Here is a 6,800-nt window from a genome sequence, read left to right as displayed (position 1 = left end):
AAAATAATGGCACAAGTGCAGCACCAGGAGTTTGTGTTAAGTAAAATGGTTATTTTATGGTAGAGTGAATGGTGAATCAATCAAGAATCGATCCAAGAAAGGCTTCAAAGAGTGAAATTGGAGAAACCCTCAAAAAAAGGGTTTGATGCAACCAAATTAGCACTTTTTGTGTTTCAAATTTTTTGTATCTAATTCCTCTTAGGATAAGAGGTTTTGTATCATTTAATGATACTTTACAAGAGTTGAGACCTTAGGGATATGTCTAAGTGGTACTTCCTTTGTATAATCACCAAGTTTTTAATGTGTTTGTAGGGGTAGATTCTAAGTACTTTTATTTGGTCCAAAAGACTAGTAACTAGATCTAATATATGTTATTAAATGGCCAAAATGGTATCTGAATATGATTTTATTTATTTTGGTGTTTTGGGAAAGCTCGATGTTTGAAGACCAAAAATGTCAGTGTAGGGCTAATTGTTGATTTCTAGGCATTTAGGCTAGTTTGGAGTCTTTTTACCATTATGACTAATAGATAGGTCAAGAAAACTTGAATTCACTTTAATCTATACTCATATACCTTGAATACACCAAATCTATCATTGATTTTTAGTTAGATTAACTTTGGTTGGGTTGAGTCTAGTAAAATCATTTGAGCGCTTTTTGGAGTAGTGGTTTTGTAAATCAAATTTGAGTAATTCATCTTCTGTAAAAGGTCCATCACCCTTATCTCTACATGATGTGGTATCACAAAAAGGGAAAGGTCATGTGGAGGGTTTCTTTCGGTCTTGAGAATTTAGTAATTAGATCCTTGGTTAAGTCCTTGAAGTAGAAATATCATTTGAGGTTTAGCCCTAAGTTGATTGATTTCCCAAGTTGATCAAAGAACCATGGTTAAAGGTGAGGGAAGAATCTTTTTATCCTAGGTGTACCGAGCCTTTGGAGAACCCTTAGAGTTTACTAAATCCTTTGAGGAGAGTTCCTCAATTGATCCTTTCCACCAAGGAGACAAATATTAAAGGATTAAGATTGAAGGTAAGTAGTTGAAGATTTTATAGTAGGTATGGTGGTCATGATGGTTGTGGATATATTGTATAGTCAAATCTATCCAATATTTAAGGCACAAGGTAGATGTCAAGGTAAAATTTTTAAGTTTATTGTTTCAAGTGGTTCATTTTAAAATCTTGTTTCATTTGAGATGGTTAACAAGCTGATTCTAGAAAGAGTGGTACATAGTACACCTTATAAGGCACAAGGGATGAATAATGAGGATAAGATTGATTTGATAGAGAAGACACATTTCCATTTCAGTATTGGATTATATGAGGATGTCATTTTGTGTGATATTGTACCTAGAGTTCATTGTCATCTGATTATTGGGATGACATGGCAAGTGTAGAAGCATACCCTCCATGATGGAGTAGAGAATATCTACTATTTCAAGGATGGTGGACAACTAAAATTCTTAACACCATTGAGTGTAGATCAAGTTGCATGGAAGGTCTCTTGGAACACTAGTATGTTTGGCATGGTTCAATTTCTTAGGAAAAATGAATATGAAGTTGAAAAGGTTGCAAAGATAGCAAAGGAAGATACCTTGGAGTAGAGGTGTCTTGAAGTGACAAAAGAAGACATGGATCAAATGGAGATCCTAGAGATTGAAGACAAAGAAGAAGATTTTCCATGGAAATGAAAAGAGGAGGAGATAAAAATTAAATCAATAAGTTTTCAATAGTTGTAAAAGAAGGAATCAAAAGAGACAAAGGTTTATGAGGAGGTAGAGAATGTTACAATAAAGGATGTTGCTGAAAACAACGATGAGGATCATAATAATAACAAGGTAATACAAGATGGTGCAATCATATGTCCTTTAGAGAATGTGAGAAAATAAAGCATCCTTATGAAGATGGGAGAGAATTATTTTGAATAAATCTCAAAGCTAAACCATGGAGTCAATGAATACCAAGAAGAATGGCATAAAGAAGATGAGTTAGTACAAGTCATAGAGATATAGAAAACATCAAGGGATGAATTATTGAGGTTCTTGGAGACAAAGATGGTAAAGAAGACCACAATTTTTCACATGAAGATGAAAAAAAAGGTCATTTGGACCATTAAGATGTTGATGAAGAAGGAACTAAGGGAACCAACTAATATAAAGGTTCTAAAGGATGATTATCAAGTAGAATGAGTTGTTCAGGAAGATGGAGTGGAAAGTCTACAAGAATTTGAGAAAGAGATAGATTTGTGGAAAAAATTTAAAGAATTGGAGGAAGAATGGAAATGCAAAGGTGGATCAAAGATGGAGAACCTAAGCATAAGGAAATAATATGATGAGAAAGCAATGGTAGGGTTAGTTAAAGAAACCATGGTATAGGGAGCAACAACAAACGGTCATGAGGAGACCATAATGAGTGAATTTTCTCCAAGCATGAAGATCTCACAAGAGGAGGATAAAGTTGAAGAAGGAATAAAGAAATAGATATTTTGGTGCAAGAAGTTGCCTAGAATTTGTTGTTTTCCTTTCTGTTTCAAGTTTGCAGGGGTATTATGTTGATGACTTTATGAATGATCAATGTGGATATCTATAAGGGAATGATGAATGTTGGGACACTTTTCATGAGTCCAAGAACTTGAGAGGAAGGAGCACAAATCCATCTAGGAGGAGATATAATTTTGATGTGGGATACACATAATCAATACCAAAGAATTGGAGGACAAGAAAGAAGCATCAAATCCAAGGGACTTGGATTATTTTTGATCCTGGTAGAGGGCACCTCTTGAGGACAATAATGGTCACTTAGGTGGCTAATGATTTTGAAAGTGATACAAGAGCTATAAGATCTTTTCAATATTATAACATGGCTATTAATCCATTTGATGTAATGATTTGATCCATGGTAGATGGAATAACTTATAATAATGCACTTGGTGCAAATATTGAATTTAATTGCAAAAACATGGCATAATAGGCCTAAAAGGTTAAGGATAGGTCTATAGGTGAATTTAGGAGTTAGGAAATGCTATTGGGGTCCTAAAAGGATAGAATCCTTAGCTAGGAGTTATGGGGAGCTAAATTTAATATATTTTAGTTCATTTTTATATTTTAAAGGTTTAATTGTTCAATTCATAATGGTTAGTAGCCATTTAGGAGAGAAATAGAGATTTTATGGTTTAAAAACTTAAATAATCCCTTAAAGTAGTTGGAAGAGGTTGGGGAAGTTATTTTTTGATTCCTACTTATAATCAGGACTCCCTTGTATGCGCAAGGAGGCCTGGAGTGTACAAACTGTTGGAATTACAATAGGAAAGGGTTAAAAAAAATTTTTTTTGGGGAGGGGTCATGAATCAGTGCTTTAAAATTTGACCCATAAAATATTCACCAGACATCCATCTCATACATTCAACAAATAAATGGAAATACCATATAAAAATATACATCTAAACCATGTTAACAAGTAAGAATTCACATATATATGACACTAGATATGATTACCCATAAACCAATGAGAAGGTAAAACTATGGTGGGGATGACACCCAAAAATCTTCTATACTATAGTAATAAAGTGTATCTAATGAAGGTTACAATTTTTGATCATGAACCATGATCTACCCTTTGAAAGGTCTACCCTATTAAAGGATTTCAATCCCTTATTAAAAGTATGCCTTGTTAAAGGACTTCAACTCACAATTACGTAAGCACCTTGTCAGAGGATTTCAATATAGCATGTTAGGACTACTCTATTAAGAGATTTAACTAATTCACTTATTAGAATGTCTCAGCATTGATCCTATGATTAGAACTCTTATGCTTGATGATAAATCACCTCTGTCCTATTGTGCACTTGATCCTTCTCAATAATATGTCTCTCTATTGTTCACTATTTCCTTCCTTAGTTCTCCTTTAACTGATTATTATACACCATGAATAATATCTTGGACACCATGAATATGCTAGTTTGTGCATGCAAAACTCTCTTTTATCATTCATGCATTCTCATTTCATACTATATTAAAAATGTAGGGTTTGTCTTCCTTAAGAAGACCCATGTTACTTAGGGTTAGGTATGAATCAACGGCTATGATTCACCCATATTGCCACTTAAACCTTCCCTTTACCAATTTGGATGCATGTAATTCATAGGGATTCCAATCATAATTCAATTTGTAAGTTGGCTAAAAAATGGTTTACATAGTAGTTTGTGCCAATACAAACAACTATGACAAAACTATGTTAGTAGGCATCTAATATCCCTAGTGCTCAACACATACTGACTTCAATATTGTAACTCATCATTTGAATGACTCAATATGCACTTCTTGCTCTATTCCTAAATCACTTGGCACATACTATCTGCTCAATATTTGATTGACTCAACACTCACTGTTGACTCGACATGCTCTAACTTATACGTGTTATGCTCGGCATATGCTACTTGTTTGGCATGAACCAAGTAAATGATTTAAGTGTATAAACACTCAATTGTCAAAACCAATATAAGATTGTAACAATCTCCCCCTTTGACATGAGTGTCAAAAAAACTTGATTATACATTAATACTCTTATTCATATAAGCATAACATAAACTCTTATGCAACTTCTTATATAAAATTAAAAAATATCAAAATTTTGCAACATGATTTATAGCTAAAAATCTCATAACTCCCCTAAGTTGTTTTATCTATTTTGTTCTCAAAATCTTACTCCTGATAAGTAGATTTGCCTCAACTGATACTCTTTCACTAGCTTGCTAATCTCTCCCTGTACTCTTACTCTCCCATGCTTGCTCCCCCATGCTCTTGCTCCCCATTTTTGACACTGATGTCAATGGACCTTATACACTAATAGTATGTTTTTCCAAAAAATATTTATGGATGTCAAGAATAATCTTAAGAGCAACATCCCAATTGTTACAAGCTACCTCCAAAGACTTGATTTTGGTGACCATCTTGGTGTCAAGGTGCACTAGGCCATCTAATGTAGAAATATTGTGGTCTTTCTTCATAAGAGTTTCTACATAGCCTAACTCCTTGTGTAGAATCTCCATGTGAGGAGTCAATTTAGTCTATTTGCTTATCAGTTTAGCCCTTATGTTGGCTTCATCTATAGATAGTGCTACTAATTTACTCTAGGTTTGTAATAAGGTTATGAAGTATTTCTCACATTGAGATGGAGTCATGGGAAATTTTGCACCTAATGAATTCATTTGACTTTCCAAGCTTAGGATGTGATTCTTTGTTTCTTGAGTGAAGAGTGTAGGATTACACAGTTTGGTATATAGAGAGAAAAATATTCTCTAATATCTTCTTTACACTGTCTATCTTAGTTGCCAAATCAACTTTTTAAAGTGCTATTGCATTGAATATCTTCTCACTTACTTAACTTTGAAATTTATTCTAAGACCATTCTAATAATTTTCCATTAGTATCCAAGTCTATATCACTTACTCTTTCCACTATGCTAGTTAATTTTCAATTATTAGCTCTGTTTCATCTAGAGTAGGAAAACTAAATGCATCTAAGAAGATTTCTTTCATATCAAGAAAAGATTGCTTTTTCCTATGCTCCCTTTCAAGTAGTTCTTGATTTTTCTTTCTTGCTAGGGCTTCTTGAAGTATACCCATTTGCTTAATTTTTATTGCTACAAGATCAAACTTGGGCAATATAACTTCTTCATCTTGGCTAAAATCTACATAGGTTATCATATCTTCTACCTTGGATGATCTTGAACTTAGCAATGAGAATCAGAATGGTGTTGCATCTGTGCTTAGCCTTTGAAGAGTTTGACTAGAAGGAGTGCCAGATTATAGTAAAGTTACCAGTGCTAGAATTATTGCTAGGTCCTTCAGCTTTGGTGTCAAAATAGTCTCTTTAGGTTTGTTTGTTTTTACCTTATTGATTTGAATTGCACCTTGAGCTTGTGCTAGAGGTGTAGGTGAATCTACCTAAACTATTTGACTTTATATCTCATTAGTGAATTTAGTTTCCACTTTATCCTCTCCAATTGTTGCAACCTTTTCTTTTACAACTTTGATACATTTTTTGAGACTAGAGTGCCAACTGTGTGTGTACTGATAGTCCATTTTTTTATCTCCTTCCTCTCATATTCAACCAAGGGTTGTGAAGGTTTTAGACTAGTGATTTGAGGAGTGACTGTAGGTAGTTATTGTGTTTTCACTTCCTCCTTTGTAGTTATAGTCATTGCTTTGTGAATTTCATCTACACTCACCAATACAAGATTGTCACATAATTTGGTCTATAGTGTATATTTTCAAGTATCTTTTTCAAGTCTTCCTCTATTAGGGGATTGATGTTCTAAGCAGTAAGATTAGAAAAATCATTTATTGTAATATTTTTAGTACTTACATTTATTATCTATAGAGGGATAACACTTGACATTTGTGTATCTTGTATACTATATTCTTGTTGTTGCTCTTCCTCAACTTTTCCCTAATACTTTATGTTCATATAAATTCCTCCCTCAACTTTTTCTTCTTTATTGTCATCATCTTCATCATCTTTGATGTCAATAGGTTCTTTTTCACCTTCTTTTTTCTATGGGAAGCCCATATGTCATTTTCCACATATTTTCTATAATATGTTGAATGCCCTATACTTAGGAACAAATCTAACAACATATTTCTTTATGGATTTTGATATTTGTACATTGCTATGTTCTGGCATAACTCAAGAAAGGCCTATCTCTCTAATAGCCTCCCTATATCTAAATAATAATGCCATTTTTACTCAACTCTTTCATATAGGCTTTTAGGTGTGGAGTTGCCAATCTCTAGAGGAGCCTTCT

The sequence above is a fragment of the Cupressus sempervirens genome, chromosome 8, assembly GCF_028749045.1.
Source record: "Cupressus sempervirens isolate cs-2001-9-10 chromosome 8, ASM2874904v1, whole genome shotgun sequence".
Lineage (NCBI taxonomy): Eukaryota > Viridiplantae > Streptophyta > Pinopsida > Cupressales > Cupressaceae > Cupressus > Cupressus sempervirens.
Note: the sequence above shows the minus strand (reverse complement) of the source record.